Here is a 23,535-nt window from a genome sequence, read left to right as displayed (position 1 = left end):
GGGCTGGCCCAGGGCTTCCGCTCCTTCAAAGCTCAGACATATCACTGCTTCAGGAATACACTCCCTGGCCTGAGACTTTATTAAAGTCTACTCAGTCCCAGGGCCCAGGGCCTAATGAGAACCAGATGCTCAGGAGAGGCCTTCAGATGTGGATTTTCCACGGAAGGCTGGGGCTGGGGTGACTTCAGCTTCGCACCAAAGCTGGGCTGGTATATGGTGGGTGTGAGCGACACATTCCCACACACTCGGTTCTGGAACTGACTTCTCAGTTCATGGTCCTGTGGGCTGGAGAGTTTATGCGGGATGATAGCCACGGGCTCATGACGTCATAAGGCTCCGGGGCTGGGAGGGGCCACAGAGAGCCCATGGGGGGGGGAGAGGAGGGGGGGGAGGAGAGGAGGAGGGGGAGGGGGAGGGGGGAAGGAGGGGGAAGGGGAGGGCGTGCCAGTCCCAAAGCGACTCCCCGGCCGGGTTGAGGCTCACTCCCCACGGGGAGCCACTGCCAACGAGCACGCCCCAGGCACCCCATCCAGGGCCTCCCCACGCTCTAGGCCATCCCTGGGGGCGCTGGGAGCTGCCACGCCCCGGCCCTGGCGGGACCTCGGAGCCGCCTCCTCCTGAAGGCCAGACGGGGCACCTGGCGCCGCGCACGTGGCCGCTGCGGGGAGCCCAGGCCTAGGCCTCCGCTCCGGGCCGCCAGCGCCCTCCAGGGGCCGTGCACGTGCTGTGGCCACCGGCACGGCCGACCCTCGTCTCCAAGGACGCGGGCGGACGCCTTCCTGCGGGCGAGGCCTCTGCGAGGTCTGACGCGCGGACACGCTGACCTCCGGGAAGGCCACCCCGGCTCGGCCCCGCCAGCAGCGCACACAGCAGCTCCCCCGATCTCTCGCCCTCCTTCGTCACCTGGATGCACATTTTTGTGCCGATTTTGTGGTCAAATGAGCAGGACTTGAGGCCGCCTGGGGAGCGTCCAGCGTCATCTCCCGGCCGGGAGTCCCCCTGCCGCCGTGCGCGGGCCCGTGGCCGCCGAGCCAGAAGGAGCGTCAGACCCCACCGCCCGCGGCCTGGGTGAGAAGGCGGAGCGGCCGGCCACGTGAGAAAGGCGAAGCCTACTTCTCCGTGCGTGGCTGCAGCAAGAGCCCGCGTGGCCTTGCTTGTATTTTTTGGCAGAGACTCAGGTGGGCAGAGGATCGGGAAAACACGTGGATGGTGGAAAGAAGGGAAGGCCCCGACGTGCCCCGCGGGGGCTGCAGGTGGGCTCACGGGAGGCCTCATCCCGTGCGATGGGCTGGGGGCGCATGCTCGATCTTGTCTGGTGGGTCCTAAGCTGGAAGTGAGGACGAAGATTAGCTGCCAGGTATTAGTCAAGTCCATCCCGGGCCTGTTGTTGCAGGCGTCGTTTGGTTTCTGGGTTGCTGCTAGACACAGCAGTAGGACTCTACCAGTGTGATTGGGGGGCGCTGGTGTCCTGGGCTCGGGGGTGGTACACACGGTGTGGGGGGGGGGGAGGTAAAGACACACACGAGAGTCCTGCTGTAAAAACAGGTCTGAACTCTGCCCGCCGGGAGCCCACTCGATCCCAGTGTGGCCCTCTCTGAGGGAAATAAGCTGCGAAGAGAACATCCCGTGGTGAATAGGTGAGGAGGCAGTACGGTGACAACGCCGCAGCCTCTCTTTCACCAACCTGGGTTCATATCCAAACTCTGCTGTCTAAGGTCACATCCACTCTTGGAGCCTGCGTCCCCCATGGAAGCGGGTGATGCCCCCTCCTTGCACAGTTCCGGGGGGAGGGGCGGTTATTGGAGATGAGGGATACGAAGGCTGTGGTGCATGGTAGAGGCGGGAATCAGTTCCTCACTGTGGATGACTGGGTTTCCTCCGCAGGGCTCCAGCATCTCAGCTGTGACGGCTGGGGTCTGCTCCTCGTAGATACCGATGCCTGAAACCACTGGGAAGGAGTGGTTCTCTCCCTCATGATGTCGAGGAGGCAAGGAAAATTGCATATGGCTGAGTCTGAACTTTAGCGTGAAAACATGGGGAGGACACTATGAAGTCAGCTTAGACGTGGTGACAGTTGCCATTTAGAGGAGACAGCCAGCAGGGACCTGAGAATAAATGTCAGCTCTTCCCCAAGGAGTTTTGGGCTCCATTAGCTGGTGTTGCGGAGGATGGGGCTCTGCTCTGGTCTGGGTTCTTCTCTCCCATGGGAGTGGTCCTGAGAGAGTAGTTCTAGGATCAGTCGGCCTGCATCCACATTCGGACTCCACTACCTGGGATCCTGGATGAGTTATTCACCCTCCCCTTTATAAAATTGGGGCAATGGTGGTGCCTACCCTGTTGGGTTGTTGGCAGGAATCCCCTGAGAGAATAGGTTAAGAGCACCTAGTCCAGGATCTGGCTGGGGCAGTTGCAGGGGGGCATTCAGCAAGCATACCCAGGATCACAACCTGAAGCACGAGGATGTCTGTCTCATTACTGTGTTTCTGCATGCAGCACACTGCCTGTCCTGTGTGTATCAGAAGGCTGGGCTCTTTGGCTCCATCGCAGGTGAGACTTGTTGGAAGAATCTTCCAGGAGAGCATTTGTGTCTCATTGCCTCCTCTGACAAGCTCTGCAGAACTAGTGGTTGCCTCTTTGGCCTGTTGTTGGGGAGTGGCTTTGCTCCCTGCAGATGGCTCCATGATGCTTCTCATCTCTTTCCTTGTTTGCGTACTTGTTTCCTGGGTCTGTGTTCCCTCCATGGATGAAGAAGGGGCTTCATTATAACCTGAGCTAAACACAAGCTCCTTCTGTGGCCAGAAACATGGCCCCCTGATCAGGGACTCCAGAGCCTGGCACACAGCAGGTACACAGCAAAGTCATTCACAAATACTGAGTGCCTAGTATAAATGTTGAGTCCATGAAATAAGAGTTCAAGGAGTTGGGGAGTCCGCGATATAGCGACTGTGGGCCATAGAGGGGCAGAGTGGGGAGCTGTGATCTGAACCCGCTTAGCCGCTCAGATGCCCTGACTTCCTCTATGGCGGTCAGTCCACTCCCGATGATCGAGCTGGAGGACAGGTCATTGCTAACTTGTGTACATACAATTCTATACAAACCCTCAGAGTTGGGAAAATGGGTGCTGGGAAAATGGGTGAAAGGTGCTGGAGAAGGTGGATTTTCTCAAAAGGCTGATGCAGGTGTCTCTGCCTGGCTGTGTCAGCGATGCTCCTGGAGTCCAGACTCTCAAGGCTGAGAATCAAGAGGATACATGGGCCCCAGCCAAGGCTCCTGACCAGTCAGAGAAGAGATGGCTGTCTCCAGCCCTCTGGCTATGGCCTGAAGGGTCAGGGAGCCCAGATATGCTCCTGAAGAATTTCACCACGAGCGTCAACAGTCCATGTGTTTCAGGAGAGCCTGCTCACGCCCTGCCCAGCATCTGCTACAGATTAGGGATCAGTGAGTTCACCCCTGAGGCCCCCAGCTTTACTGGTTTGCGTGTTAGTGGACAGGATTAAGAAGAGTTCCAGGGTTTTGTGCAATTCTTTCAGATAAGAAGTCCAGTTGGGGTTTTGAGCAGAATTCTTTGTGCTGCCAAAGCATTCCTGAGAGTCCCGAGTCACAAGGAAGCCCTCACTTCTCGTGTGTGCTGCATGCTACGACCGGGTGGGGGCGCTGGCAGAGGGGCCCAGAGCCCGGCCAGGTTGGCATTCCATCCGCTCATTCCCTGAGCACATGGCCTCTGTGTTCATGTGCTGGGCTGCACCTTGCTCGGTGCTGGGAACTCAAACCCCAGCCTGTCCTCACCCTAGAGAAGCTGGCCACACGTGTAGAGGAGAAGAGAGGTTTAGCCAAGTAACCTGAGTATAGTCACCCAGGTGACAGGTGCCAAATGGCAGGTGCCCAGTACCGTAGGAAAAAGTAACGGGGCCAGAACTTGGCTTGGGGGCCCGAGGGGGCTTCCTGGAGGAAGTAGAGTTTGAGTCAGATTCTGACAGGTGAGTAGAAGTTAGTGAGGTGAAGAGCCAGGGTCACACAGCCTCCCAGGCAGATGAGGCAGTTTGTGGCCATGGTAGGACGGAGTATGGCCAGTGCCAGGGCTCAGAGGGGGTGAGCCAGACAGGTGCAGGGAGCAGGGCCTCCGGGGAGGACAGGGGCAGGTGCACGCATAGCACAGGTTGACAAAGGTGGGTGGAGGGCTAGGCTGGAGTGAGGGCCTGGGGTTAACAGCTTAGGCTCTGCGTGCTTTCTGTTTTGGGAAGGAGAAGGGGAACTATAGAAAGCCACCATCAGCATTCACAGGTGGGTGAGGCAGTGTTTCAGTGCTTGTGCTGTGGCCTGGTGCCCCCCTGGCGAGCACTGAAGAAATTTAGATGGGATTAGAGCACCAGGACGTAGCTCTGGCAGACTGCAGGGGTGTGGAGGGTGTGCAGAGGACATACCACCAGGTGTGAGGTTTCTGCAAGGCTCTGGGTAAGAGAAGGTGCCGGAGACCTGGCCCTGGGTGGGCAGAGTGGCCGCAGCACCGAGGGCAATGGTTCAGCCCTTTCCAAGGAGTGGGGTCTGTGCTTGATGATGTGGCTCTGGGTTTGCTGGGAGGGTCCACGGTAAAGCCTCTTTTCTCAGCACCTGAGGCAAATGTGCTGTGGTTGGGATCGCCACCTCTTCAAGTGCTTAATTCTGGGAAATGAGCAGGGCAAACCATTCAAGCTTTTCCTTCTCCTTTTATATACATCTGACAGCTTCCATGGTTGGCAAAGGCCGTGTGGACAGGTCAGCCTGCGGGATCCTTAGCTTGTCATAGATAGGCTCCCCAATGCAGCAGACTCCGAGACGAAGATTTGGATGTGAGTCATTTGTGCAGTGGGGTGGGAACAGGAAGTGGGTGAAGATCAGCCTGCTGGGCACTCTCTGCATTGTCCCACTAAGGGTGCTCAAAGCACTGGGGTATGTAGCTATGCTCATCCTTTCCCATTTTAGGGTCATTTGGGGGGCTTTCCATTCTCTGCACTGTGGACAGAGCAACCCCCACACCAGAGAGATCCCAGGGCTAAGACACGCAGGAAGCAGGGGTCTTTTATGGGACTGTGAGTGCTCGGCCACAGGCATGTGGATAGGGCTCCAGCCTGGCTGTGCACTGCACCCCTCATGCCCTACAGAGCCCCTGAAGCCCCTCATTAAGTCTATCCTGTCTTGTCTTCTCTTCAGCATGATGGCTTCCCACAACAAATACCAACACTCCTCCTAATTCTGGAAAGCTGGTGGGCCCAGCTGCAGCCCCTTGGCAGCAGATACCTCCATGTGCACCTTGCCACCTGGCTGCCCACTTGTGTCAGTGCTGCCGCTGGGTGGGTTGCCGTGGAGGGAGCTGCTGGGGTTGGGGTAGAGGGACTACAGACTCCGTTCTCTGGGCTCAGCATTTCTGCTGAGTCTGCCCTTGTTGGGCCCTGGCTGCTGTGATTGTCTTTTACCTGGGTCCCTGGGGCCCATGGCTACACCTCCCTGGCTCTTCTGGAGAGAGGAGAGATGAGGCCTTTCTCTGAGTACTGGTCTGCTGGGAGCCTGAGAGACCAGGTATTGGGTTGTAGCACTGGGTTCAGTGAGGCCCTCATTAACTTCCATCCCTGGGGACTGGGACCTCTGGTCCTATGGAATGTGAAGTTATGGGCTCGTCATGAATCCTCTGGGTGGCCCTGGATCACTCTGACTTCCACACTTTGTTCCTGGGCCTGTGGCTCCACTTATGGGTTAGAGTGTTTACTGAGGGGCATTGCTACAAGATACATATTGTATCTTGAAGGACAGTGGTTCAAAACCTACAGAATGTTTTCCTTTTCTCTTGTATCTAATGTATGTTTTTAATCAAATGAAGTCCACATAACACAAAGACATTTTTAGGTGAGCATGGAGTGGCATTTAAGCATGTTCACATGCTGTGCAACCACTGCTTCTAGCTCTGACTGGCCATCTACTCAGTGGCTACGCCCATCCCATGCTGGAGTTGTCTGTGCACAGGCACACAAAGTGTGGTCTTTTGTGCTGGCTTCTTTCACTGAGTATAACGTCCTTGAGGTCCATCCACACTGCAGTGCGTATCAGCACTTCATGACTTTGTAAGGATGAATCCGACTCCATTGGATGGACCACATCTGTTTATCCGCTAGATGTTTGGGCTGTCTCCACTTTTGGGCTGTGGTGCACTGCATCTCAAAGGACAGCATCCTAACTCCAAAGAGGTCATTGTCAAACCAAGTTATTAGCTAAGCCATTGAGGAGCCTTTTCCTATTCTATCAGGCTGGTAGGTTTTGGGTGGCAAGGTGCAAGATGGGACCGGTGGAAAAGGGACAGTCCCTTTGTCACCTTCACTGTAATGGGGATCCTTCGGCCTGAGGTAGCATCACTTGGGATCTTGTGTTGGCAGATGAGATACTCTGTGAGCCCTTGGCAAGCATGGTTGGCAAAGGCCGTGTGGACAGGGAAGGCAAAGCCATGCTGGAACACTGATCATTATGGGAAGGCAAATCGCCTTTAGGAAGGAAGATCTGGGGAATCCCCGGGTGGCTCAGCAGTTTGGCACCTGCCTTTGGCCCAGGGCATGACCCTGGAGACCCAGGATCAAGTCCTGCGTCAGGCTCCCTGTATGGAGCCTGCTTCTCCCTCTGCCTGTGTCTCTGCCTCTCTCTCTCTCTCTCTCTCTCTCTCTGTCTCTCATGAGTAAATAAATCTTTTTTTTTTTTTTTTAAAAGGAAGGACGGTCTGATGGGTTCTTATATACTCATCTCATCATAAGGTTGCTGGAAGAGGGCACCTCATCCAGGCCTCCTGTTCGGTCTCTGTTGCTGATGGTTGTACACTCAGCAGAAGCAGAAGCTATGTGGCCTTGGTGAGGGAGACCCAAGGTCATTGGGCTGATGTAGAGCCTCCAGTCCCACTGCCATGCTGCTCTGTTTGTGTGCGCCTTGTCTGAGCACAGTGGTGAGCAGAGAGGCTAGCTGACCCTCACACTGTATTCACACCAGTGTGCCCACAGGCTGTCACTCGTGGGGCTGGGGGTCTGTAAACAACAGTTCTCCAAGACCTTCTGCTCTCTGACCTAGCCCTGCACTTCTAGGCCATTGGCCCCTGCCCTCGAGTCACTGTGTACCCCAGCCCCCTGCCACTTCTGCCTCCCTGTGAAGTTGATGTATTCTGCCCAAGCAGAATACATAGCTCTACCTTTCCGGGCCACACCCAAGTGAGCCGGGCTGATGCCTGGTGGCTGCTGTTGCTCCGGATGTCACCAGACCCAGGCAGCCGCTGGCAGGCTCAGCGGGAAACCACAGGCTCAGAAAACACGAGCTGTGTGTGGAGAACGAAGGCAAGTGGTCCGGCCGTGGAGTAGATGTAGGAGAGGCTCAGCTACTACTGTGCTTGTGTCATTTGTTGAATGGTGCAAACCCACAACTATTTTTTTATTGTTTGGTAATGCTTGAAAAATTTTGCAAGAAACCCTTTAAGCAGCAACAAGCAGAGAAAGCTGAGAGTCATGCTTAATGAAAGTATTGGGTTTTCTTTCTGTCAAGAGAGTGGATGGTGAACGTTTATTTGTATAAAACAGGCATTGACGTTGATGTCCAATATGGAGCAGCAGTGACAGCACCGAGGATGTGGGGACCAGGGGCAAGGCCAGCCATACCCCAGAGTCACTGGCACGGGGGCGGCTACAGGGGTGCCCTTCCCCAGGACTCCGTGGGGCCTGTCCTTCATGCAGATGGACCACGCATTCTTCTAAATTAGCTAACTGTGCCCGCGTCTCACTCCAGGCTTTCTTATGCTAGGATAGTCAGAAGAGCTCTGTGAGCCGTCGAGTGTTTAGGTGAGCATCCTAGGAGTTTCAAGTAGGAAATCAGTTAAAGTAATTTTAAAACTGTTGATGTTTTTCACCCAGCTGATGGAGTCTAGCTAAAGCAGCCAGAAGTTTATTCTGTCAAACATGAAACACTGCCAATAGACCCATAAATTCAGGGGAAAAAAACCTACCTGCATTGAAAATTTGTTGCTTTTGAAGATGAGTGATTGATTACAAGAAGACCAGTATTGGAGGATCACAGCCCTGTGATTAAAAATACAATATTTTGACCAAGTTAAGGAATCCATCATCATTCCTAGGGACTTTGTGGCTCACACAGAACTCCTCTAATTGTATTGAAACCAGCTTTCAGTAGACTAGCAGGTATGGTTTTCAAAATGTACAAATGTTTTCACATAGAAAGGCTGAGCGACAATTTCAGTTAGAATGGCTGAGTGACCATTCGTTTCAGAGGTGCTTGCATAATTGTAGGAAAAGTGTTTGAGCGCGCAGTGTGCACCATGTGCCATCAGGTCTCCAAGTTCAGAAACGTTTGGCCATCAGAGAACACCCTGTAATGATATAGAACTTTTCTGGAAAGGAGTCTAAATTTTGGCTGCATTTTATATAAGTTGGAGATTTTTAAATCATGCTATTTGACAACGGGAGCACCAAGCACTTGCTCTTTCGGAGCTTTCAGGAATTGTCACGATTGAAAGAAAAGAGTTGAACACACTGCTGCATGTCCCCAGGGAGGCTAGGAGGAGATAGACCAGATTTAACTCTAGGGGCTCAGAGGTCATGCAAGATCTAATTTTCAAATTGTGTAATTGTGCTTTGGAAAATTGTACTTGTGGGAAGAATGTTTGGATGGTGTTTTTAGGTTAACTGGGTAAATTTATATTTTGAAACTAAATGAAATAAGATTGAGATAGCCATTGAGAAGGCTTGTGTGCAGGGACAGCATATTTGAATTTTACCTGGAGCCTGTTTGTCACAGGAAAGAGACATGGAGCCTGAGGATGGCATCCCAGGGAATATTTGCGCTGGGACATTTACACATTTAAGCAGAACAAACACGAACAACAAACTCCAAACAAGTGAGCCCAGGACTGTAAATCCCCTCCTTGGAGCAGAAACTGTCCTGAGTCCTTGGGGGCTCCCGGTGTATGTCAAGAGTGTGCTGTCTGAACTAGAAACACTGCGGTCTGCGGAGAAAGGGCTGTCAGGCCCCTCGAAAGATTCAAATGTAAATTTGAATGATTTGGCAGCAGGGTCGTGTAATAGATGATATTGAAATAAATCCTAGCAGCTTGTAGGAGCGAGCCTTAGGGTGGTGGACACAGAACAATAAACTTGAATGTGCTCTGTCACCTCTCCGTGTTGCACACCCGCAGGTTTTCATGTGTTTGGAAATCACGTTCTCTTGGAGAGAGCTACTCTACAGAGCCTCCATGATGGCACAACCAGCTTGTAGGCAAAACATGCCTGGAGAGCCTCTGTGACTCTGCTGTTTGCACCCTGTCACTTTAGGGACATCCTCTGCTGGCAATGAATGTGGGGTCACCCCTGCTAGGGGTGAGGGAGAGAAGAGCACCCTTTATGTCCCCCTTCCTTCTTTCTTCCCGGTGCCCCCTCTGTGCACTGTCGGCCTCACCCCGCGAGGGGCCGCCTTGACTCTGCAGAGTCGCTGTGGGGTCCTGTGAGGGCAGGCCCACACACCCAAGGAGGTCGCCGCTGGGCCTCTCCTTTTCTGGGGTCTGGCATGACCCTGTCCTCTCCTTCCTCTGTGCCCAGATGTGGGAGAAGGTGGTGGGTGAGCCTTAGGCTGTGGGAAACAGAGAGCTGGTTGCTCCAGCCAGCTGCGTGACCTGCTCTGAGTTTCTGGTGACTTCCGCTGAGCTTGGGCTGGCTTTGGCCCAGAGGGTTTCCTGGAGGGGCCTCAGGGGTGGGAAGGGGACATGGGAAGAGGCCCAGCTCAGCCTGTCTCATATGGTGGTGCTTGCAGAAGACTTTACTCCCAGGAAGAGCCCTGGACAGCCCAGAGGGGATGGACGAGCTGTGTGGGCAGCGGGTGTGGCTGCGGGCCTGGACCCAGCCTGCTTTCCTGCCTTTCAGACTCTGGAGCTCTCCCAGTCTCCTGCAGACGTCAGGGCCTGAGCCGGGGCAGCTGCCTCAGGGTCGGGGGGCCCTCAGGAGGTGCAGAGCTGCCTGGTAGAGGGCGGGAGGTGGGGACGTGGCGTCTGTGGGAGGCCCGGCAGGGCTGACTCATCAGAAGCTGATAGCTGAGCAGAATGGGCCCAGCTGTTCGCAGAGCCTTGGGGATATCCCTGTGTTATTGCAAACTGGGGCCGGGAGGGGGAAGGAAGGGGAGGTCTCCTTGAAGCAGGCATTCTGGCCTGGCGACCTCCCCGGGAGAGGCTGTCTCAGGCTGATGCAGTGCCTGGGCATGGCCATCCCTAAGTCCAGCTGCAGTGCCCAGGCCTGGGGAGTGTCTGGGGACGTGAGCCCTTCCGTGCTAAAGCCAGGAGAGTCCTGGGCACATGGCCATTGGCCCCCCTTGCTGGGGCTGCACAGCTGGAGAACATTCCCTGTCCCTCCTGATACGGTGGCCTGGGAGGGAGAAACCGAGATTCCAGAAATGAAGTTACAGGCCTGAGGCCCTGAAATTGCTGAGGCCTGGAGTTTCCCAGTGTAGGGCCCCCTGTTGTCCCAAGAGCTTCAGGTCAGCCCCTATGGCAAGGCACAGCATGGTGTGCCTCTGCAGACATCTGTGGGCAGCTTCCAGAGCCTTCTGCTCCCAACACCTGGCAGGGTTTCCACCTGATCCAAGTTGGGGGACCAAGTGATGTTTGGACCTGATGAGGGTGTTAGAGGGCCTAGTGCTTCAGAGCTTCTCCTGAGTGGTCTAGGGCAGCCACACACCCTCGCCTCCCTGGCTCAAGCTGCTACCCAGGAACCCCGGTACACCTGCCACCTGCCCTCTCCCTCTCTGTCTCCCTCTGCTGCTGCTTTCCCACCTGGTGGCCGGAGGCCCCACCTCTGTCTCTGCCACCATGGGCCCATGTCTCTGTGTCTCCTTGTCTCATGAGGACACTAGTCACTGGGTGCAGAGCCCACCTTCACCCAGGGTCATCTCATCTTGATGTTTAATTACATGTGCAAAGACCTGATGTCCCAGTAAGGTCACATTCTCGGGTCCTTGGGTGGACATGAATTTTGAGAGGATGCTACTCAGCATACTCACGAAGATGCAGAGTCAGTCAGTGCCAGCGGCACAGGTCTCTTCAGCTCCGTGGGTTACAAGTCTGCTAACACTGCCTGCTTGCATTAACGTACCAGACTTTCTTATTGTCACACACCCAATGTATAGGTTTGTGCACTTTTTTTTTTTTTAACCCACTTTCTGTGCCCACCTTCTCCCTCTAGGCGCTTGTATCTGGATACACACAGGAATCTGCCTGGGATTTACTCTTAGGATTTCCTGGAGAGATAGGGCTGATGGTGTGGAACTTTCTCAGTTTTTATTGCTCTGAAATGTCTTTATTTTGTTCTCATTCTTGGAAAGCGTTTTAGCTGGGTATTTCCTTTCGGGGCGTTGAAGATGGCCTGTCATGGCTTCTGTTTTCCCTCCCCTGCTCCAGGAGCCGGCTGACAGCACTCCTCCCAGGAAGGCAGCCTGTCTCTCTGGCTGCTGCCCAGAGCTTCCCTCAATTTCACTAAGGCGTGGCCAGGTGTGCACTCGTTTTTATTATTCCTACTTGGGGCCCCTTGGGCTTTTCTGGAAAATTTCCTGGTGGTTCCATCAGCTCTGAAGTTCTTAGGCACCATCTCCACAGACATGCCCTCTTGTTTCGCCTCCAGGATGGAAGGACAGATGGATGGACATACATGTCCTCCGTTCTGTTTCCTCTCCTATGTCTCACTCATCGGGTTTTGTTCCCTTTTGCACTTGTACTGAGACCTGCTTATCATTGATACATAATTGTGGAGGCAGTTTGAGGTCCGGGAGGCAGGTGCATCCAGCAGGGCAGGTTTGCATTTGGTCCTTCTGAGCCCTGGCCCCTGCAGACCCAGGCCCACGTTGACCTGAGTTTGTGCATGAGGCTGCAGAACTGGCTGTGGTCCCTGTTTCCAGTGACAGCCATACCTCCACCCCAGCCCTGCTGTGTGCAGAGGAGCACCACCCACCAGCCCTCGATGAGGGGGCCTGGGCTGGGGTCTCAGCCTTGCATTAGGCCAGTGAACCTCAGGTCCACATGGCTTTACCACAAACTTCCAGTTAGGAGCTTTCAGATGTAGCTCACACCTCTGTGGGTTGTCCTCCCCGCCCCCCCCCCCCGACTGCAGCCTCCTTATTTCTTACCATCCAATTAATATCTTTACTTTAAAAAGTATTTTTCCTGCACTGTGTTCCTCAGTGAGAGTTTGGCCTGCCCTCTTCCCAGAAAGCAAGTGAAGGGAAGTGCTCTGTTCCTCTCTCCTTCGCCTCCTGCATGCACTGGCAGGAGCCCACCCAGCTCTACTTGACTACTTGAAAACATGCTGTTAGCTGCTCTCTTGGCACCTGGCAGCCTGCATCCGAGCCTGTCTGCCCTCGCCAGCTCCCTGGGGCCACTGTTGCCCCCCACTGGCCCCCCGACAGTCAGAGACCTTTGAAAAGCACCAACGAGGTCATGCCTTTTGCTGCTGAGAGCTCCACACAGTCACCACTGTGCTCAGGATAAAGCTCAGCTGCTGACCATGCCTAGGATGTCTTACGTGTCTGGCCTTTGGCCATCCCTCGGGCCCTCTCTCACCTGTGTAATGCTCTGGGCTCTGGGGGCTTTAGCCTCCTTGCCATCCCACCCCTGTGCCAAGCTCACTGCCCCCCCTCAGGCCCCCAGCAGCTTCTATCTTTGCCTTCTCAAACCTCACCTCCTCAGAGAAGCCTTTCTGAGGCAATCTGTCCAGAAGGGCTGCTGTCCTCTATCAGCACCTGTATCTTCCACCTTGGCCTTCCTTTTAACGCCACTGATCACCCTGACAGTTGGAGTATTGCACCCCCTGCCTTCCTGTGGCCACATCTCCCCTTCCAGAGCCTCAGCTGGGTGGCAGCTCAGCACCCAGTCAGCTCTTACTGTGTGGGCACGTGCTGCTCAGAGGTGAGAGGAGCAGAGCTCAGTGGCCTCTGCTGGCAGGGAGCTGGAGGCTGGGGATGGGGCACATTTCTGGACTCGGGTGTTTGTAGCTTCATTCGTACTGTTTTTCTCATTAAGAAAGAATATCATTGTTGATTTCTTAAGTTTGTACCTTTTGGCCACCTTTGCCCCCACCTTTCACCCGTTCCCACCCCCTGCCTCTGGCAACTATGCATTCTCTTTTCTGTATCTATGAGTTTGTGTTTTGTGGTTTTCTTTTTCTTTTTCTTTCTTTTTTTTTTTTTTTTTTACATTTCACGTGTGAGATCAGACGGTATTTGTCTTTTTCTGTCTGACTTATTTCACTTAGAATATAATGCCCTTAAGTTCTACCTGTGTTGTCATAAATGGTAGGATTTCCTTTTCTTTTTTTTTAAATATTTTTTTTTAATTTTTATTTATTTATGATAGTCACAGAGAGAGAGAGAGAGAGGCAGAGACACAGGCAGAGGGAGAAGCAGGCTCCATGCACCAGGAGCCCGACGTGGGATTCGATCACCGGGTCTCCAGGATCGCGCCCTGGGCCAAAGGCAGGCGCCAAACCACTGCGCCACCCAGGGATCCCGGATTTCCTTTTCTTATGGCTGAATTAATATTTCATTGTATGTATGTGGTACATTTTCTATATCTACCTGTCTTTTGATGGACACTTAGGTTGTATTTGTCTTATAAATGATTATAAACTATATAAATACTGTAAATAAGATTGCATTGTAATTACAGGAGTGCACATATCTTTTTAAAATAGTGATTATTTCATTTCCTTTGGCTAAATACCCAGAAGTGGAATTTCTGTATCACAGTAATTGTAGATCCATTTTAAATTTTTTGAGGAACCTCCACACTGTTTTCCAGAGTGGCTGCACCAGTTTGCATCCCCACCAACAGTGCAAGAGGGTTCCGCCTTCTCCATGTCCTTGCCAACACCTTTTGTTTCTTGTGCTGTTGATTTTGGCCGTTCTGACAGGTATGGGGTGGTATCTCATCATGGTTTTGATCTGCGTTTCCCCGATGATGGGCGATGTGGAGCATCTTTTCATGTGTCTGGGTCATCTGGATATCCTCTTTGGAAAAATGTCTGTTCATGTCTTTTGCCCATTTTTAATTGGACTATTTTTCTGTAGCACTGACTAAGCTCATCATCTGTTTGGGGTGTTAGCCCCTTATCAGATACATGGTTTGCACGTATCTCGCCTTCAGCACGTTGCCTTTGTTGAGATCTCCTTTGGTGTGCAGAAGCTTCTTAGTTTGATGTGGTCCCACTTGCTTATTTTGCTTTTGTTGCCTTTGCTTTTGCTGTCAGATCTGGTAAATCATTGCCAAGACCGATGCCAAGGAGCTGACCCTCTGTATTTTCTTCTGGGAATGTTATGGACTCAGGTCTTCAATCCTCTTTGAGTTAATTTTTGTGTATTGTGTAAGACAGGCATCCAGTTCCATCCTTTTGCACGTGGCTGACCAGTTTTCCCACAACCATTTATTGAAAAGATTCCCTTTTCTTGGCTCCTTTGTCATAGAGTAATTGACTGTATGCGTGGGTTATTTCTGGGCTCTCTGTTCTGTTCCATCCATCTCTGTGTTTGTTTTGATGCCAATTTTGATTATGGTAGTTTTGAAACGTAGTGTGATGTCAGGGAGTGTGATGCCTCGAGATTGCTTTGGCTCTTTGTGGTCTTTTGGTGGTTCCATACAAATTTTAGGATTGTATGTTGTATCTCTGTGAAAAATGCCATTGGAATTTTGATAAGGATTACATTGGATCTATAGTTTGCTTTGGGTAGTATGGACATTTTAACAATATTAGTTCTTCCAATGTGGAGTATGGAACGTCTTTCCATGTGTTTGTGTCGTCTTTGATTTCTGTCATTGATGTCAAGAGAAACTTTTTAGAGCTTGAAAATCCGGGAAAACAAGATCTTTCCTAAGTCATCCTGGGGCACTGTGTAGCAGACCCACGTAAGGAATTTACTTCTCCAGAGAAGTGGTGTTTGACTTTGCTGTTTATTATCAATTAAGGATTCAGATTTGTGAGGTGATGCTAATTTGAAGATTTGTATCTGGCAGAAAAGGTAACCCCAAAGGTTATGGTTCTGTTGCCTGTGGGACATTGACCTGTTTCACATATGACCCAGCAGGTGAATTTCAGATTCTCCGACTGCTCTGTGAATAGGCTTTATTTACTCTGTTATTGGTAGCTGTGTTAATGAACTAATAGGTTGTTGCTAAGTATTCATTTTACATTTGTATCACAGCCATGCTTTTAATTTCCTAAAAATGATGCTCTGACAGCCTCAGAGAACACCGAGCAAACCTGTAGCCTTTGGCAGTGCCGTAGGTGGCCTGGCCGCCTGTTGGCTGTGTGTGCTCCGGGAGCTGGCCCAGCCCCTCTGTGCCGTGGCTCCCCTGTTACATGTGCGCCTGCTCTGCCATTAGTCTGAGGTTCTGGTAAGGACCTCTGGTATCCCGCCAGGTGCTGCTCTGACAGCTGCAGTCAGGGTAGTGGTAGCACCCTCCTGGTGTCTGTAGGTCTCTGCTGACAACAGGGAAGGCCCCATTTAGACTAGGGTGGGGTTGGGGGCATCAGGCAGACAGCCCTGGCCCCCCACCTGCTGGCTTCTGCAGATGGCTGGTCCTCAGAGCTGTGTTCCCGGGTGCTGCCCTTAGCCTCTGGCTTATCTGCTTCTGGCTCTTTTGTTGTTATGGTTGACACAGCTTTATTGGGATATAATTTGTGCACCATTCACACTTACTTTGCCCATTTAAAGTATGCAATTCAATGGCTTTAGTGCAGTTACAGCCTCACACAGCCACCTATGTCCCTCCCAAAAGAAGCCCCCTACCCTTGGCTGTGACCCCCTCCCCCAGCCATGAACAACCCCTCATCTGATTTTTATCTCTGTGGATTCGCCACCTCTGAACACTCCATGAGACTGGAATCATCTGATACGTGGTCTCTGGTTCTGCTGGGAGTCCACAGGACATAGCAGAAACACTACCAGGAAGACAAAGTGGCCCTGGGGAGGGGACCACTGACTCCCACCCACTCCTCAGGAACAGCCTGGTGGCTTTTCATTGATCTGGTCGATGGTGTTTCCTGAGTGCCAGCTGTGTGCTCAGCACGGTGTGGGGCCTGGGAGACACCAGTGAGCAAAGTGTGTGTGGTGCCACCTGGTCTTGTGGCAGAAGCAGATGGCTGTTATGGCTCTGGGGAGTGGGGACCATGACAGGGCAGCTCTCCTGGCACCTCCGGTCACCTTGGGCTTACCTGGTGGTGGGCTGTTGGAGAGGTGCCTCCTGAGAGGGGTCCTGGCCAGGATGAGCCACTGTCTGTTTCCACTTAGCAGACTACTGGTCCAGGGTGATGTCATTGAAGCTCTCAGCCTGGCAGGTGCTGGCGGCCAGCCACCATGACAGCTTGACTGCGAGCCCCCTCGAATGAGGCCCTGGTGGGTCAGCTGCCTCTAATCCTGGGGCTGCAGCTTGGTCTTGGTATCTTGGTTTGCCCCAAAGTGCGGAGTGGGGGATGGTGGGGTACAGCCGGACTGCAGGGTGGGGCTGCTCTCCTGGGCACAGTGAGGGGCCAAGAAGCTGCCCCAGGAGGGTATAGGCCCAGCGCCCTGCTGCTTAGGAGCCCTGGTCTGGCCTGTGGGCACCCACGCTGCTCTGTGTTGCTAATGGTGCTATAGCAGGTCAGCTGGGCGCTGGGGGGAGAAGCAACTTGCCTACTGCTGCTGGGGGTTTGTCTTCCTATTGCCTGTGAATACAGCAAAGGGCTACAGGACAGGGCGGAGCCAGGGGCACACAGCTCCATGGGCTTCAGGCGGCCACTGCGTGTGCTGCTCCTCCTCCACAGCCCACAAGCTGCAGAGCCTTTGAGCCAGAGGCGGCTTGAGATGCTTGTCTCCAGCTCAGCCCAGGGAAGCCGGCCATCACATATGATCCTCCCCATGTCCCTGTCCCTGTTTCACAGATGAGGAAACAGGCCCAGAGCATCACGCAGAGTGGAGGCTTGAAACTCATGTCTGGATTAACCCAAAGCCCTGCTCTTGGCCGCCACCCCCTTGCTCTTATTAGCTTTGGGTAAGGAGCCCTGGACGCGAAGTCCTCAGCCCCTGCCGTGTCCACACCCCATGTTTGGGACAGATGTCCTCTGAGCCGCAGTCCCCTCTCCTTACAAGGTGACTTGTTGGGAGGGTCAGATAGATGACAGATGTCTTGGGGACCACACTTGAAGAGCTAGGAGAGGAGAGGGTAGCATGGTGAGCTGCTGGTCAGTGTCCCCTGATGAGACTGGGTCTGGGGAGCGTGTCTGTATTGTTGTCATGGCCGAGCTGGAAGGGAAGGTGATCCTGGGTCAGGAAGGAAGATGGAGCCTGTCACTTGGGCTCACCAGGCCTGCCTAGGGTCCTGCCCTGGGAAATGATGTGTCACTCCTACCTTCTACACTTCTCTGGTTGGCCACATATTTGCATGTGTTCCTACTAAACTAAGTGGCCTTTCTGCTTGAGTCTCTGCAGAGCTTTCTGGGAAGAGAGCCTTCCCACAGGTGTGATTTTAGCAGGAGCCACCTCTGCAGGGTGTTTGGTGCTGACTACCACCCTGCCCTGCCACATTCCCTCGCTGACAGGGCCTCTCTCCAGGCTTTTTTTTTTTTTTTTTTTTTTAAGATTTTATTTATTCATGAGAGACAGAGAGGCAGAGGGAGAAGCAGGCATCCTGCGGGGAGCCCGAGGCGGGACTCGATCCCAGGACATGGGGTCATGCCCTGAGCCGAAGGTAGATGCTCACTGAGCTCAGGTGTCCCCGGGCAGATTTTATTTACATACATTTTTGTTCCCTAAAACAGCTTCCATTTGGGTTCACGCTGTTCCTTCCAGGTGGCTTTTTCTATGTGTGTCTCATCGTGGTGGCCACTGTGGACCCAGCTCTCTCAACCTGTTCCTCAGGTATCGTGATTCCTTAGCAGACCCCGGCACCGCTTCCCTGCATTGCTGTAACTGCCGGTGGCCTACGGCACCAGGCAGGCATTTGGCAGACGAATCATTTCCCACTGCTGAGCACGTAGGTATTTTGGATCTTTTGTGATTCTCAACAGTACCACTAAGAACATCTTTGTTCACAGAGCTACCCTACCCATCCATTTTTCAAAAATCACTTTTTCCTTTGGATGGATTGAGAAGGTAGTAGCCTCCATCTCCGTGGTCCTCGAGGTGTCGTGGGGCTGGACACTTTGTAGCTGGGTCTGCTCTTGGTGCAGCCTCACAAATGTTGCTTGGCGGTGGAGCTGCCCCACTCCCCATGGGAATGTGCCTCCTGTACTCTAACTTGCCTGGCTTTGTTGAAGGTGGCTTTTTAGAGTTTGAACTATTAATGGAGAGTAATTCTGCCTTTTTTCCCCACAAAAGGGCTACAATGTCCCCGTGTTTTCTTTTTTTAAAAAAATTTATTTATTTATTCATGAGAGACACAGAGAGAGAGAGAGAGAATGAGAGAGAGAGAATGAGAGAGAGAGGCAGAGGGAGAAGCAGGCTCCATGCAGAGAGCCCGACATGGGACTCGATCCCGATCCCGGGTCTCCAGGACCACGCCCTGGGCTGAAGGCGGTGCTAAACTGCTGAGCCACCAGGACTGCCCTGTCCCCATGTTTCTTGATCAAAGTAAACCTCCATCTGGGTCAGCTCTGCCCCCGAAGTAAACCTCCATCTGGGTCAGCTCTGCCCCCTCCTTACTTCCACCCGATCATGACCCACTCAGACCCCTTTTTCTTTTTTTTTTTTTAAGATTTTTTTTTATTAATGATAGAGAGAGAGAGAGAGAGAGAGGCAGAGACACAGGCAGAGGGAGAAGCAGGCTCCATGCACCGGGAGCCCGACATGGGATTCGATCCCGGGTCTCCAGGATCGCACCCTGGGCCAAAGGCAGGCGCCAAACCGCTGCGCCACCCAGGGATCCCTCAGACCCCTTTTTCTAACAGTTATTTTTAAGAGACCCTTTATTGTCCAGAAATGAAATTTGGAGATGATATAGCTTCTCTCACACATAATTCTAAGTGTAGTGGGTTGAACAGCCCCCCTCCCCCCAATTCATGTCCATCTGGAACCTCAAAAAGTGTTTTTTTTTAAAGATTTTATTTATTTTATTTATTCACAAGATATATATATATATATATATATATATATATGTATATATATATATAGAGAGAGAGAGAGAGAGAGACACACACACACACACACAGGGAGAGACAGGCAGAGGGAGAAGCAGGCTCCATACAGGGAGCCTAACGTGGGACTTGATCCCGGGTCTCCAGGATCACACCCTTGCCTGAAGGCAGCACTAAACCACTAAACCACTGAGCCACCTGGGCTGCCCCACAAAAAGTGGTTCTATTGGGACTCCTAACCGACTTAGTTGGTAGAGCATGCAACTCTTGGTCTTGCAAGTTCAAGCCCCACACTGAGTATAAAGATTACTTAAAATAAAAATCTTAAGGGGAAAAACAAGGTGGCTTTATTTGGGATTAAGATCTTTGCAAATGTCAATAAGGATTTTGAGGCCAGGTCAGCCTGGATTTAGGGTGGGCCCTCCATCCAATGACAGGTGTCCTCTAAGGAAAGGAGAGACATATTAGAGGCTGTGTGCAGACAGGCAGAGGCTATAGGGACCGGGACCACAGGCCTGGGAACACTGGGCCCCCAGGAGCTGGGAGAGGCAGGAAAGCTCCTCTTCTGGACCCTCTAGAGGGAGTGTGGTCCTGCATCACCTTGATCTTGGCCCTTGAGTCTCCAGAACTGGGAGAGAATAAAATTCAGTTATTGTAAGGCCCTGGTTTGTGGTCATTTGTTATAGCGGCCACAGGACATTGACACACTAAGGGAATAAGCTCAAAGTGGGAAGGACAGCTCTAAATGTATGCTCATGGGCTGCTCCCATGGCCTCTGAAGCGGGTGCCATGGGCAAGCCCATTTTGCAGAGCAGCAGTGGGGCTCAGAGATGCTGGGTGACCTTCCCAGGGCACACAGCCAGGAAGAGGGACTTGGGGTTCCAACCCAGGTCTCTCTGACCCCTATGATGCCTGCAGGTTTCACCAGTGGTACAGGGGTGGGTAATGAGGGCCCTTCCTGCTCTCTGAGCCTCTGCTTCCTCCTACCTATAGGATACCTCCTCCAGGCGCCTTCCACTGGCTGGTCCTGATCCCTTCCTCTCTTTCCATTCTGGCTTCTGCAGAACCAGGGCTGGCTGCCTCTGTGCTGATGAGGTCACTGCTCTGGGTGCTAAGCAACCAAGACACAGACCTGAGTGGAGGGGCTGAGCCTCCCACCCTGGGCTGGGGTAGTATGGGCCTGTATGGGGTGGAGTCCTCAGGGCCCTGGGCCCACCCGAGGAGGCTCCAGGGGGCTCTAAGCTCCAGCTCTGGTCCAGGCCAGACTTGGGGGGGCCTGCCCTTCTTGTGTTTGTGTGACGTGGCGGCACTGGCCCTAACCTTCTGGGGACCATGTCTGCGAAGATCTGAGGGTTTGCTGGTTTCCCGGGCTCTCTGCTTCCAGGGCCGAGCTCCTAAACCCTCCCACACCCATGTAATTCTGAAGGAAAACTGCTAATCTGTAAAATCAGTGTGAGCATCTCTGATAGAGTTTGGTTTTGCCCCAGATGTGTTTTCCTGAGAACCCTGCTCACATTTTACCCATTGTAGCAGAATGTCGGGCATGGGCCTGCTTTGCCCCTGGCTGCCCCCCCTTGCCCAGGCCCCCCCAGAGAAGGCTGCAGGCTCTGCTCTCATCCACAGCCACTTTACCAAGCAACCGTGTGGGGCCAGGGTCCTGCTTTGCTCCTTTCTGACCGCTTCCTCCATTCCCCCAACCCCAATTGTGTTTTGTTATGAAAGTTTTCAAACATTCAACATTTCAGACAAAAATTTCCCCCTCTCCTTTCCCCCTTCCCCCCTCCCCTCCTCCTCCCCTCCCCTCCTCCCCTCCCCTTCTCCCCTCCTCCCCTCCTCCCCTCCTCCTCCCCTCCCTTCCCGGTCCCCCTCTCCTTCCCTTCCCCTCCCTTCCCCTTCCCCCTCCCCACCCCTTCCCTTCCCCTTTGGCTCTCCTCCCCTCCTCCCCTCCCTTCCTCCCCTCCCCTCCCCTCCCCTCCCCTCCCCTTCTGCTCTCCTCCCCTCCCCTTCTCCCCTCTTCCCCTCCTCCCGTCCTCTCCCCTTCCCTTCCCTCCCCTCCCCTCCCCTCCTCCCATCCCTTCTCTCCCTTCTCCCTCTCTCCTCCTTTCTGGCCTAATAACCAATTAAAAGAAAGTTGCAGACAGCATGACATTTTATCTCCGTACACTTTGGTGTTCTTCTCTTTTAAAAAAAGGGCAGTTTCCTTCAAAAGTACCTCATGACTTGTTAACTGTGGGGACATAGAATGTCCTTACACATGGCCTGTTGTTCGTCTCTGATCTATTTTACTGGAGAACACTCCCCACCCCTTTCATGTTTTCCCACGACACTGACTCATGGAGGTTTTGGAGAGTAAGCTGGTGGATGTCCTTGGATGTCATCTTCCTGGTTCCCCCGTCCCCTGTATTTCAGCGCCAAGGGCTGGCGCATGGCCATATGAACGTTTGTGGTAAGAGTGCCTCCTGTCAGCCCTCGTGCTTTAGACCTCATCGTGCCACGGGCACCGGGCCTTGTGTAAAGCTGGCCGGTCCCCTCAGGGGACACTTGGCGTGTGCTTCTCCCTGCCAGGAGTGAGTGGACTGGCTCCCACCTTCCCCAAGCCACCCTCCCACCCCCTGGCCTTGCTTCTGGGTGAGGCTGCGTGGGGCCGAGTGACCCCCCCATGCCCCCCAAGGACTCCTCGCCTGCCAGGCCTGGAGAGGGAACCAACATGCTGAGCATTCTCCCCTCACCCGAGCCCAGACAGGAACTGCTGGTACTTGGCTCAAGACAGGAGCCTGAGTGGCTCCCTCATGCCCTGGGATGGAAGCTCTGCTGGAAAGCCCGGTGATACAGCCCAGTGTCACCGCCATGGGCCAGCTGGCTGCAGCGTGACCCATTGCTTTCCCTGAGTGCCTCAGGTAGTGGGATGGACATTGTTCAGCTGCTCTGGCCCACTGGACCTTTAGCCTAGAATGGCTGGGCCTGGTCTGGGCGTGGGGGGCAAAGGGTACGGTGGGCTGGGGGTTCCGTTTCATACTTCCTGAGGTCTCACAGGCACTCCTGATAGGACAGGGGTGCAGCTATAATGGTTGAGTCACAGGCAAAATAAGGCTTCCAGGGCTGAGGGCCTGGAGTCAGCTCCATCGCCACTCTCCTGTTGCCTCTCTTCTCCCTCTGCCTCCTCCAGGGAGCCAGCCTGGGTTGCCATGTGCTGCAAGAGAAGGCAAAGCTGGGACCGCCTAAGATCTCACCGCAAAGCTGCAGATACGCTGACCAGATGGCAACGCTGAGCTGTGCGCAAGACCGAAATCACCGTGTTCCAATCCCAGCCTTGAGACAAAGCCAGACTTGCTCAGATGTTTCCACTCAGGGTTGGGCAAAGATGCCCCAAAGGCAGACAATGGCAAAGAAAGGCAACAGCCTCCAGTGGCTGGCAGGGAGAGCTTTAGGCATCTGCTGTGGGCCTTGATGGGGGTCTCCTCTGAGCAGCCCCCACCCTCCCACGTGGCAGGGGGCATCGGCGGCTGGGAGCAGACCCGAGGCCTCTCCAGGATGCAGGCTCCTGGCCTCTTCTTGGCTCTGGTCAGTTTGTATGACACAGCGCCTGCCTGTGGAGCCAAGGGGACAAAACTTTTGTGTGTAACCCAGGGAAACGGAGAGCCCGCGGGCTGTGGTGGCCCCGGCAGCGCTGGTGCCCATGGAAGGCCCTGCGCACAGGAGCTGTGGGTCGTGGGGCGCCCATGGGAGGAGACCTGCGGCTGCCAGAGCTTGGGGAGATCCATGTGGCTGTGGCTGGAGGGGGCCACCCCAGAAGCCCTCAGCCGCTGCCCACCGCCCCCCCCGCCCCCCCCGCCCGCCCCATGCTCTCGGCTGGTGCAGCTTTGAGAGGGCCCATGCTCCACCCCTTCTCTGCGGGCCTTTTCCTAATGGAAGCCGTGCCTCATCCCGTGAGGATCCGAGGCAGCTCTCAGGAAACACACGAGTAGAATACTCAAGTGTGAATATACTGAAAAAAAACTCTGGGCCAAATGTTCTGGAATGAGGTAGTGGTGATGGTTATTGCACAACTTCGCAAATTGATTAGATGCCTTTGAGTCGTACATTTTAAAGTGGTTAAAACAGTGAGTTTTATGTTGTGTGTATTTTACCACAATAAGAAGAGGTTCAAACAAAAGTGAGGGCGAGGGGTAGGTGGGTGGGTGGGATGTTGTAGCTGGAGTGGGGAGGAGTGCAAGGTGATCTTTGCCAAAGACTGTCCCAGCTGGTGAGCCAGAGCTGTGGTTTGCACCTTGCTCACTCAGAGGCGGGGAGAGCGCTTCCTGTTCAACCTGCAGATAGAAATGGAGCCTGTCCTGTGTGTCAGGCCCTGCATGGGGCTGGAGTGCTGACAGTGAGGACACCAGTGTGG

The 23,535-nt window shown here is 53.6% G+C and overlaps 1 long non-coding RNA gene across 14 annotated transcripts; it reads left to right on the top strand.

The window, feature by feature from the left end:
• Positions 1-921: 921 nt before the first annotated feature.
• LOC144285742 (uncharacterized) lies at positions 922-23,301 on the top strand. Of its 14 annotated transcripts, none has more exons than XR_013353985.1 (9): positions 922-1,253; positions 1,546-1,637; positions 1,885-1,987; positions 2,494-2,547; positions 2,753-2,845; positions 3,203-3,438; positions 4,722-4,826; positions 5,188-5,327; positions 6,727-9,167. It is a non-coding gene; the product is annotated as an uncharacterized LOC144285742 (long non-coding RNA). The 14 variants fall into 14 exon arrangements; XR_013353980.1 differs by having other exon boundaries at positions 2,750-2,845; XR_013353981.1 differs by having other exon boundaries at positions 2,750-2,845; positions 3,170-3,438.
• The last annotated feature ends 234 nt before the right edge of the window (positions 23,302-23,535 follow it).

This window comes from Canis aureus, chromosome 16 (assembly GCF_053574225.1).
Source record: "Canis aureus isolate CA01 chromosome 16, VMU_Caureus_v.1.0, whole genome shotgun sequence".
Classification (NCBI taxonomy): domain Eukaryota; kingdom Metazoa; phylum Chordata; class Mammalia; order Carnivora; family Canidae; genus Canis; species Canis aureus.
Note: the sequence above shows the minus strand (reverse complement) of the source record. Positions and strands in the feature narration are given on the sequence as shown.